Raw genomic sequence first — 12,662 nt, 5'->3', positions numbered from 1 at the left:
AAAATCCTGTGTTTTGCAGCGCCCCACAAATGGAGTAACTGATACATCAAACTCGGGTTCGTAGTTAACACCTAAAAGCCCACTGTCGTCTGATTCACCTAAATCTGGCACCAAAGTTTGGCAAAGGTTTTGCAGCACCCCACAAACAGAGCAATAGACCGTCAAACCTTGGGGTCATGGGGTCACCCAAAAATCCAGTGTTGTCTGATTCACTCCAAACCGCCAGCAAAGTTTGGCAAAAGTTTTGCAGAAAGCACATCAAGGAATATGTGAAGACACTGTTCCAAGTTAATGCTAAAGTTGTGCTGTTGTTTTCAACCTTATTGCACTGAACCCCCCCCCCACATTTTTACACCCCAAAAAGTGGGTTACTGCCTTTCTCAATGTGGGGTGGGACCTTACTAGACTTACCCTCCTTCCCCTTTGTTTTCCAATGCATGTATCAGACTTGTGCACAACTGCTAAACAGCAAGACAACTAACTGCCTTGTAAGTTCACATTCTGGGTAATAACCCCTTCCAATTTTTTTTATTGTATGGTAAGTTTGTAAGTTTGAAACATACATATGTAGAAGAGTCCCCAAAGAGCCTATCAGGATTTCCTTCTGAGTAGTCAAACACAGTTATTTCATTTTAACCTGTCTCTGTCCCTTTGGGAAGCAGAATTTGCAAGTTAATAGTTTCAAATATGGAGGTTTTTTTAAAGTTGTTTTTGAGATTTTTTTAAAGTGCTATTTTTTACAGTTCTAATTCCAGTGCCAACATTTTCCAATTGTTCTGCTGCTTTTTGTAGTGCCAACCCAATGTTTGGCAATCATATCACAGCACCCCTAGAACTGTGATCTGCTCTGGGTGTGGCCTTTCTGGTCTCTTCAAATCCAGTGTTGCCCTGTTGCCTCCAAAGCTGCTGCTGCTGCTTCTTCTTCTTCTTCCATCCATGCAAATTCCCATAATCTCCCCTTGATTTTTTTTCTTCTTAAAACATGCTTTCATATAGGATAAAATGTTGGATTCAACTTGGTGATGCAAATATAGATGGTAATGGTTTTACTGTAACTTAAAAAAATACTGCAAGAAGTAGACAAGATACAGAAAAATTATACTGTACACACATCATTGTGAACAAGCATCAGATATGAATATCCATACTGTATACACATACATGGGTCAATATTTGAAAGAAGTACATTCAGCAAAAGCATAATGTGTGATAGGGAATGAAAACAAAATTGTTTGGGGCTTTATGTGAGCTTTATGTCCACAGATGTGAATAAGAATATAAACATCTGTATATTAATGTATGGTAATAATGTATTTTTCCCTTTCTATTTATTTTCACTTTTTATTCCTTTTTGTTCTTATCACTCTTCTTCTTTTTATAAATGAAATAAAATATTAATAAAAAAGAAAAAGACTCTGGTACTGCACACACACACACCAATACGTTCCCCGTTTATACGTTACTTTTTCATTCTCTTGGCCATATTATAGCACCAGTGGCCCTCACTTGCCGTTTGGTGAACGTAATGCCTGTCAGTCACCAGCAGGGGGTGCCCCAAGCTCACTTGTGTCCAGTTTGACAGCATCCTCCCAGTTCCTGCTCCACTGGTAGATGTGGGGATACAACCCGACACATGGAAAGCCTACACAGAGCCTTTGGATTTTGTCCCATGTGCGTAAGAGCAGTATGCATCAGTGAGCAGGTGTGAGCATGTCTCCTCCTCCTGAGAATGAAAAGCATGATTTTCAGAAGAAGAGACTGTGTGAGGCCAGGAGGAGGACAGGGGGGGCAGATTTGAACCAGATCCTCCTGCTCCCCTTCTGATGCTACCGCCCAAATCTGGCAAGAGATTTTTAGTGGGAACACCAGCTCCTGGACCAGCCTTTTGAGCATCAGGAAATGCAAGTATATATTTTTTTAATCAAAAATGTATTGGTTTTTACAGTTTTAAGCACATTACATAGTTGTTAAATTTTTTCATCCCCCCCCCCCTCTCACTGGGGGGAGCAAATTTCCACTCCCCTCTCTCACAGGGAAAAACATTAAACATTTTCAAAATTTAACATATTTAACGTACAAAAAATCATTGCTTAAGTCTGGCCTGTTTCCCTAGGCCAAACATTCATCCTTTCCTTAATTTCATTGTCAATTGACTTCCCCAAATCCTCCCCCCCATTGAATTCATTGTCTATCCTCTTTACAGTTTTCCAAATTCATAATCAAATCTATTTTACACACCTATAAAAAATTTCCTTTTATCCTATTACACAAAATCATTTAATATCATACTTAAATCCTTATATATTTTACCAAACCACGGCTCCTAGGCACTTCTGAACCTTCCCTAAACCCTACCAATTTCCCCTAACTAAAATGCAAGTATAGTAGCTTGCTTGCTGCTCACACGGCTGCTCATGTAAGCATGAATGGTCTGAGGGAAACGGAACATCTACAGGTGCAGCTTCTCCCTGAACTGCTCTGCAGTAAAAAAGGGGAGAAACTCCGAACTTTCCAAATGTTATTCTGCATGGGATCTGTGCTCAAGGCATTAAAGTCCAATTTTATTTATTGTGCAGAACGGTTGAATGTTCTCATATATTAGGTTTAATGTGGCTCTTTAATTCATCAGTAATCTGAATATAACACTTAAATTGGCCAAAGTGCTGGTTTGCTTGTTATTTAAATTCCTACTCCACCTTTCATTCAAAACAATATACCAGAAGCCAATTTAAAATCTATTCAGTATGACTGAGATTGCAGTCTTAATTTGGAAGCCTTCAGAGGAGAGGCAAGATCCAACACTTTATACTCTACAGTGAATAAACAGCAACACATTGTCAGTAATATAAATAAGTATATTAGTTATCTGAGCTAACTCATATACTAGGTTGATTTTCTTTTCTTTTGTAAGTTGGTTGCCACCTGGTTAGGAAAGAAGTCTGTACTGCTCCTGTGCCTTTAACCGAAATTTTATTTTCACAAATTACTAAAGGACATTTCTCACAGTATGGTGAGTAGTAGTCCTATCTCTGTTCTGTAAAGTCTCCTGCTGGTTTCTGCAGATCAAACATTTGGCAACCCTACACCTCAGTGTGTTTGGTTAGGACCCTTCCCCTGACCACGTGCTGCTTGGCCTGTGTCTTCCTGCCATCTAAGCCATTTTGCTAGCTAATATGGCTGCCTTCATCTCACATCCTCCAGGCCAAGCTCTTGTTGCTGGGCAACAACCCATAAGATGTAGCCGGGCTCAAGAAAGTAAAGCAGACCTAGCTGGCCTAGTCGAAGGGAGGAAGGGGGAAGTTTTCACCAATTGCAGGAGGAGAGAGGAAATGAAAAGCCAAATAGCTTGGGAATGACTCCCCGTCTAGACGGACTGCTTGGCAGGGTCACCTGTGACTCAAAAGTGTCTGGATAAATAAAGAATGGCAGGGAATATTAATGGGGAGGGGGAAGGGAGGTCCGTGCCACTCAGAAACGCATTGGCCATTCCATGGAGAGTGAAATGTTTTTAAAAACCACATCTGGAGAAGGTTCTCTGCAAAAAAACAACAACAACACTGTGGCATCATTGCAGCTTTGCGCAAACAACCCCCACTGCCCACTGCAACACGGGAGGATGAGCTGAGCGCAGCACCAAGCGAAGGGCTGCTGTAAAAGGCCTCCTTTCATCTGGGCCTTTGTGTTACTGTTGCCCAGCAACAAGAGCTCGGCCTGCAGGATGTGAGATGGAGGTGGCCAAATTAGCCAGCATAGTTGCCTATGTGGCAGTGGAGGCCAGGGGAGGGGGGAGGCTGGGAGTTAAAGGTCTAGCCCATGGTAAAAAAAATAAAAATACATTTAGATGGGGGTGTAGCTATATGCTTCCCAACCTCTGCTCCTGTGCCTTTAACAGGGAATTGCAGTGGAAATGCGGGTGATAAACGGTCATGGCTCCCCCAAGCTCAGCATCAGTGATTCTAATGTGGCCTCCTTGCTGACTTAAATGGCCTGTTGCAGAGATAACACAGCTGTAGATGAATTACTTTGCTTGCCTGCTGGCCTAGATCAAGGTAGCTTAACAATCAAGACGGGGGAAGCTAGCTTAGCAATTACTGGTAGGCCTCAGGACTTGGGGCACAGAACAAGCTTAGGGTTTGAGCCAGAGAGGCTGCATGGGGAGCTATGATGCTGGCCTGAAGCAATGTATGTGCTGTGTAGCCTGGCCAGGCAGAGGTCTATTCAGTCTCTATATCCCTGGGGCTCCCAGTAGCACAAAGGAGGGGTTGCCATGAATTATTATTATTATTATTATTATTATTATTATTATTATTATTATTATTATTATTATTATTAATATCCTGCCCATCTGGCTGGGTTTCCCCACCCACTCTGGGCAACTCCCAACCGAATATTATAAATTAAACACTTCCCCAAACAGGGCTGCCTTCAGATGTCTTTTAAAAGTAAGACAGTTGCTTACTTCCTTGACATCTGATGAGAGGGTGTTCCACAGGGCAGGCACCACTACTAAGAAGGCCCTCTGCCTGGTATTGTCTTCTTGTGGGTGATAAGCCTGCTGCTCAATATATTTCAGGTTTTCTTCACTACATGCTTCAGAGATCTCTAATAAGGAACGCATTTTGCCTTTGGCAAAACATAGCTTGATAGGAAGAAGTTAACAAGCTCTGGGGCAAAGCCTGGCTCAAATGATGTTTTTAGTTTCCTTCTCTCCTTCCTTGCACCTTCCATCTATAACACCAAGTCCTGTTTGCCTTCTCCTGTTCCTCAGTTGTCTGAAAACATTTTTGTTTGTACTGTTGTTTGACAGATCCTTGCACAATCATAACAAATGTCTTCCGTCAGGCATCCCAAGCCACACATAATAATTTACTGAGATTGTCATATTAAAGAACATCCTACTTTCCAGTGATCTGGAGCAACAAAATGGGAAGACCAAGTCAGTGGACCTTGGATAAACACTATAGCCTTGCCACAGGGAGAAAAGGAGGACTGGGTAGCCAATATCTTCATCCCTTCTGCCCTGTTACGTATTTCCTATAAATTAATGGCCCATCATATTGTCTCTCCTGACAAGTATTTTTATTCTTTCCATAGGCCTCTTTAACACCCCATTCCTTAATATGTGGCGGAAAAGGATATCAATAACTATTATCATGATGGCTATACAGTATACTACCAACAACATCTCGGCACACAGATTGAGTTGGCTGTAACCCATGCCTCACTGCATTTCCCAGGAGCAACTGTGCATTATGGCAGAATGCTTCACGTCAGCACCGTGTTCTAGGAACCTCTTTGCATCAGTAGAAGCGGTAGCAGTTGCAAGTACAGTGGTACCGTGGTTCTCAAATGCCTTGTTTCCCAAACGCCGAAAATCTGGAAGTAATTGTTCCGATTTTCGAACGTTTTTCGGAAGCCGAACGTCCGATGCAACTGTTGGCTATTGTTTCCGAGGGACCTGCACCAATTAGAAGTTGCACCTTGGTTTTCGAATATTTTGGAAGACAAACAGACTTCCGGAATAGATAAAGTTCAGCGCTTTTGTTTTTGCTATTTATTTTGCATTTTTGTTTTTGAGGGTTTTTCGGTTAATTTCTTTTTGTGACTGTGTGGAACCCAATTCAGCTACTGATTGATTGATTGATTGATTGTGTGACTGCGGAAATGGATAAAGAAGACAGTATTGTAGATGATAAAAATTTAAATTACATTTATTTATTTTTACCTGCACTGATGATAGTCGTTGTTTGGAGGGGGGGGGGCTTTTATCCATTTCCGCAGTCACGCAATCAATCAGTCAGTAGCTGAATTGGGTTCCACATTTTATAGTACAGTACATTGATTATTGTTTTCATTTTATGGATCAATGGTCTCGTTAGATAGTAAAATTCATGTTAAATTGCTGTTTTAGGGGTTGTTTTTAAAAGTCTGGAATGGATTAATCTTCTTTGCATTACTTTCTATGGGAAAGTGTGCCTTGGTTTTGGAACGCTTTGGTTTTGGAACAGACTTCCGGAACAGATTAAGTTTGAGAACCAAGGTACCACTGTATATCACCTCAAGGAAACGGGAAGAGCTAGGCCCCAAAGTCAAGCTGAGATAACTTGCTATTTCTGTACCGTACCAGTCTATTTTCCTGGATTTTCCAGACAATTTATAATAATAAATTGTTCCTGGTTAAACGCTGGAATGTCTCCAGTTGTTCTGCTGTTCCCACAACACGACAAGCTAGAAGCCATGGCTGTGATGGGGTGAAATGGATGTGTACTGGTAATTTGGCCCTAGACCCGTATCTTTCAAGAGGGTTTACTTCCAAGGAAGCAGGCTGAGGGTTACAGGTCATGAGCCATACGCATGTTTACTCAGAAGTCCCAGAGATTCCTCAAGGTGACTTAAATCTGAGTAAGAGCTCTCAGGATTTGCTGTTTATTATTCATGTTTATATTCTGCTGCACAGTTTTTAACAGATCCCTCAGGATGGCCTACAACATAAAAACTCAGAAGATATACAGTTACATCAATAACATTTCACTTATTAAAAACAGGAAAGCAGAAGTATAACAAAACAGTTACAGACTTTCCCACTGCAGTCACAATTTGGTCTGAGGTGGACGGGGATTTTAATTCCACACGCTTGCTTAGCTAAAGCAGTATTCACTCATTTCCTGGGAACCATAACCGAACAGGCCCAAGTGTCACCGGGGAATTTCATGGGGCAGATATCACCCTAGAAAAGGCTCTGCCACTTTGCCAGCCAACCTAAAACCTGACAGTTCAAGCCAGACACTCAGTGAAGGCCCCACCTGAGAACATTAGTGCACTTGGATGGGAAAAGGCTTATCAAACCCCAAACATTTAGAACTTTAAATATTAAAACCAGCACTTTTCAGTTACGCCTGGGATCCAATTGTGAGGCAGTGCAGTTCTCCAAGTCCAATTTAAAGTACAATTCTAGCCTCAATTAAGGCTTATTCACACTGGACTTCACTGTGTGTGAGCAGCTGTTTGCATTTCCATTAAATCCACATGATGCTACCCTCAAACAACACCAATTTTGATTCCTTTCCCATACAAATTTGGGTTTACCCAATATGTGGATAATCCAATTTGATGTGGACAAATGGGCTCTGAAGCACTCGGGGAGAGGGGGGCACAGATGATTTTTTTTCCAGGGTTTTGGGTGGGTAGATCAGTTGCCACTTTCTCTGGAGCTATGGTATGCATACATTTGAGCATATGAAGAACAGAGCAGCATACATATAGATGAGTGCACAGATACACTCTTAATAATAGATGTTAATTGATGGATGTTACTGGCTGCTACATACCATGTTGAGCCTAGCTTCTGCCGTGCTGCTGGCAGACCAAATATTTGTACTGTACAAGGGTGAGAGATGTAGAGGGGAGGGGAGTGCATTGTATCAAAAGCCCCCCCCCCCCAATTTCCCCAGGATTCAGTAAACTAGTTCCTTGACCTCTTCTATCCTTGGTGGAGGAGATAGCCCATTCTCCTTCTTCTGACTGATGTCTTATCTCACAAGCCAAGCTTGGGAAGTTGTCCAAGCTAGAAGTTCAGAATGTCCCATGCCGAGCCTGGGGTGGTGTCTTGTGTGCCATGAATTTATTTGGACAAAATTACATAAAATGTTTTGGTTTTTTTAAGCAGCCTTCTCAGGGGGTCAGCGAGGGGGTAGTGTCATAATGGGAACCAGCCGCTTGGGCTGAGGGAAAGATGGTTTCTATCAGTAGAATGAGGCCAGGTTGAATGAAAACAGGAAAGGGGAGGGAACCAGATCAGCAGCCCTTTTGGAATAAAGAATAGTAATAAACTTTACCTCTCTATTTATTGGTCTTCCCATCTTCTTGCTCCCAAGGCTCCATCACCACATGTAAGACAGATATTCCTCTTCAGAGGACCAGGAGCTGCTGACTGGAGCCATGTGCTCACTAGGCAGGGATGAGCCTTGGAGAGGAAATCTGGGCAGACAGCTGTACAGGTGGGCAGATAAATTGTTCCTATAAGGGAGACTTGCAATAAATTTTTGCAGCATACCCCGAAGTCACTATGGCTATAACTAGCCCCTCAGGACTTGGGGTCATATTTAAGGTACGGGAAAAGGAATAGTGACACCTTTCCCCAACCCTAAATATCTTACTCATATTAGGGTTCTAAAATGCTTGGACATCTTCACAAGTATAGGAGGTTCCCCAGTTCAGTCATTTGCACTCCAAACTTGTGGAGAGCACCTGGAAAAAGATGCCGAGATTACTAAGCCCCAGCATGGGTTTCTTAAAAACAAGTCATGCTAGATGACTCTAGTCTCTCTCTCTCTCGCTCTCTCTCTCTCTCTCTCTCTCTCTCTCTCTCTCTCTCAATCTCTCTCTCTCACACACACACATACAAGCTTGTTGGATCAGGGGAATGCTGTGGACAGAGTGTATCTTGATTTCAGTAAGGCTTTGACAAAGTTCCCCATAATATTATTGGGGAGAAGCTGGTAAAATGTGGGCTAGACAAGGTAACTGTTGGGTGGATTTGTAGCTGGTTGACTGACTGAACACAAAGAGTGTTTGCTAATAGTTCCTTGTCATCCTGGAAATAAGTGACAAGTGGGATGCCACAGGGTTCTGTCCTGAGCCCACTGTTGTTCAACATCTTTATAAATGACTTGGATTAAGGCATTGAGAGGCTGCTCCTCAAATTTGCAGATGACCCCAAAGGATTCCAGGATAATTCCTTGTTTCGCCCAACTGGGCTTCGTCAGCCATGCATACTCTGGGCATGTTGGAGGGTATGCTTTAGGGTTTAGGCTATCAACATCCTGGTTACGTACACAATGCACATTTATAGCACATGACTTCACCCCAAGAATCCTGGGAACTACTTTGCTTAGGGTGCTGAGAATTTTAGCTCTGTATTGGTTAATTGATTATTTAAAGAAGGTCGTGTCTTTAAATATATGGTGGGTATGCAGCATCTGTGAACTCACAGGTTTCTGTCACACAGGTTAGAACAACGGAATCATAGAACTGTAGAGTTGGATGCAACCCTTAGGGTCATGTTGTCCAACCCCTGTGATGTAGGACTGTCAACTAAATGCCTTCCCACCTCCTTCCCTGTCTTGGGCTACAGCTCTCTCCTTGAATTCTTTATTCAGTTTTCACCAGGTTGGCCACTGCTTTCCTTTTGGGTGAAAACAGAGTAGGTGTCGAGCAGTTCCAACCATCTTCTGTCATCCGATAGCATATCTCCATCTTCTCCACGCAAAGGACCTGTTAACTTGCTTGTTCTCTTGCTTCAAGCATAGCCAAAGAAACCTCTTAAAATTATTTTAACTTCTCTTGCAAGCCTAAGTTCATTCTGAACTTTGGCTCGTCTGACCTTACTTGTATATACTCTATTCTCACAATTTTCCCTTTCTTCCCTTCTGATACATGCCCTTCTTAAATCTCATCTCATCTCTAAGCTCCTTAAGCAGTCATACCGGTTTCTTTAGGCGCCTCTCACTTTTCTTTCTTCTTGGAATTGCCTGCTTTTGTGACTTCAATATTTCACCTTTAAGAAACTCTGATCCATCTTGGACCCTCTTCTCTCTGAGTATTTCTGACTATGGGATTTCACTGAGTAGTTCCTTAAGCTTTTCGAAATTAGCCTTTGTTTTGACCTTTGCTGTTCATAAAATGTCATTTCCTATGTAGACATATCTATGTCAAGGTGTCCCCATTTCATTTCAACAATGTCAGTTCACTATAGGAGGGAATTGCATTCATGAATTGTCAAGTACTTAATAGCATGTTTGTTAGGGAAAGTGCTGGTTAATAGCCTGAATTGCAGGCTTATTAATAACACTTAATAAGTGTTGGCACTGAAATCATGAGACTGGCTCAGAACAAATGAGATGTTTTAAAAACAAAGCAAGCTTTGATTGGTGTAGTAATTTATTAGAAAAATAAAACAAGTGTAACACAAGGGCAGCAATGCTATGCACAGTTAATATGTGGAAACTCCATGACATAGCAAAACCATTTCTGAGTAAACATGCAATAAATAAATAAATGTAGAATTCTGCTACTAGATCATTCAAATTTTTTGCCAAGAAAATTTGAATTCTTTAACCTGTACAAAATATATAACTTGAGCATTTATTTGTAATTCATATTAACTTGCCTAATTTATTCAGGGTTGTTTCCCTAGTTAGGGGCTGGAGACTGGAGAAGGGACCTCTGATGGGCACTGAAGCCCCACCACTGGCAATGTTAGGCCGCATGATGCCCTCTCCAGTTTGCACCCAGTGGACTCCCACTGCTGCTTTGGGAAGTGGTGTACACATGGTGTTAGCCACAATTCATATTTATCCTGCCCTTTCTTATGAAATACTGTGTTTGATTGCATTTTCCCCAAAACCAGCTTCAATCCAAATTGAGAGAAATATGACTTACTGTACATGTGTTTTAAGCTGGCGATGTGTATACAGGCTTTTTCAGCCACTCTCCTGTTTCAAAGGCTTTAGCAGATAACTGCATTTCAAGCATAAGGACTAGAAAGATGCTTTTTCAAACTAGAAATCTAAAATTATTGGGAATATGATTTCTGTGCATTTTTCTGCATTCCTGTGGAACTGTAGCACGTGCATAATTATGATTTTGACTTTTTCAATCTTTGTCTTCTGAAGGTTGGATTCTACAGCACACACACTCACTGCAGGCATACGGTATTTCAATATTCTCTTTAATTGGAGGAGCAGATCTGGAAGATCTCTTTTTAAACGAGCATTTAATGCATTTCCACATTGCAACTTCATACTTTTAATGGCTGTGCCTATGAAACAGTTTCAACCGAAATGAGCAAGCAGTGCTGCGTATCACCATAACTCCTGCACCATCCTAATCCTGCTAGTGGCAGATAATGATTAGCTGTTGCATACCAGTGCACACATGGAGCTGTTGCCAGACCTGTCACCATCTCTTCCAAATATATGAGAAAGGCACAGCTCCTTCAGTGCTACGGTGACTCATAGGATCGAAACATCTGTAGTAATTTTAAAAATGGCAACCAGAGTTGGAGAAAGATGATCCGTTTCAAGGGCCAACTGGATATGATGCAAGAAATCCCTTCGTATGGTTAATTGCAGCCATTAAATTCATACTGTGTGTGTGTGTGTGTGTGTGTAGAGGGTTTAACCCTTTCCTCCATAGAGCAGTTTTCTGATTGATATTACACCAAAGCTGCAATTTGCCCCATGAGGCAAACATATTGGTATCAATGTAGGATATTTTTATGAGTTTCCCAACAGATTTCTGTGAAAAGGGTTCTCAGTATGGGTTGTCCCGAGAGCCAAGGATATATCTGAGCAGAGTCTCCAATTTGATGGAAACCATGAAGAGCTGGTGTTCTGGTGACATAACTCTATGGGAGCTAAGAAGTCTAGGTAATGGCTAGTAGACATGGCTCATCTGCATTTCACACACTCACATGCAGCCAGGGGAAAGGGGGTGAGGTGTCTCTGTGTGAAAAAGAACAGTAGGGACTGAGCAAAAATGACCGCCTAAATTATTTCCACTAAAATGGTAGCTGGGTCGGTGGAGTCGGCAGTCAAATATTTTGCAGTGGAGAAAAGATCTTTACCAACAGCTCAGGATAATATGAAAAAGACCATTTCAAATAATTTGATGTCCCAAAGTATTCCTGGGAAACCCTACCAATGTCTAGTTTAGACCTGAGAAAAACTACCAGTACTCTCTCTCCCAGCTTCAGGTATAGCTTTTATTGGTAGTACCACTTCAGGGTATAAATAAAAGAATGTGACATTTGTAAACCATAGACAATATTCTCCTTGTTTCACCCCAAATCACCCTGTGTGGAGACACATGCCACTTCAAAACCAATAATGGCAAAACTAACGGAACCATTTATGAAGTATGAGGAAGTCATGGGTAGACTTGAGGCAGAAGGAAGCAAATAATATTGGTCACAAAGAAGACAAACACAACATTTAGCCTGTCTGGAGAATCTGTCCCTACGGGTGAATCATGCCTGCAGAGACCAACACACCAACTGGGACTAACCAGGAGAATAGGGAGTAACCCAGTACTTTGCCTTCTCTGCCTGGGACCCCCTGGTGAGAAGCTGGAAATGCAGGTGGCACACACGTCTTGCACATGGGATGATGAAAGTGGAGGTTCCAACCTAATGGGACTGCCTCTTGCATCATGCGCCCACTTATGGTCAAGCTGCTTTTGCATGGTGAAGTGTGTGTGTGGGGGGGGGGGGGTTAGAAGACACCAAACTAATGATATATGCTATACATATATACATAAAGAGATAAAGGTAAAGGACCCCTGACAGTTAAGTCCAGTCACGAACGACTCTGGGGTTTCGCAGTGGCGAAGCTGCATGCTCCGCTACTGGGGGCGGAGAGCAGGTGGGGACGTGGCCGGCAGCCCAGGGCGTGATGCGCATCTGGGGGCGTGGCGTGCCACCCGCGACAGCTTGGCGTGCTGCCCGCAGGGGCGTGGTGTGTGTTCTGGGGGCGTGATTCCCATTCCTCCACCAGTGGGGTTGCGGTGCTCATTTCGCTTTACAGGCCGAGGGAGCTGGCGTTTGTCCGCAGACAGTTTTTCTGGTCATGTGGCCAGCATCACTAAGTCGCTTCTGGCACACG

This window comes from Lacerta agilis, chromosome 16 (genome assembly GCF_009819535.1).
Source record: "Lacerta agilis isolate rLacAgi1 chromosome 16, rLacAgi1.pri, whole genome shotgun sequence".
NCBI lineage: Eukaryota > Metazoa > Chordata > Lepidosauria > Squamata > Lacertidae > Lacerta > Lacerta agilis.
This window is presented reverse-complemented; position numbering follows the sequence as displayed.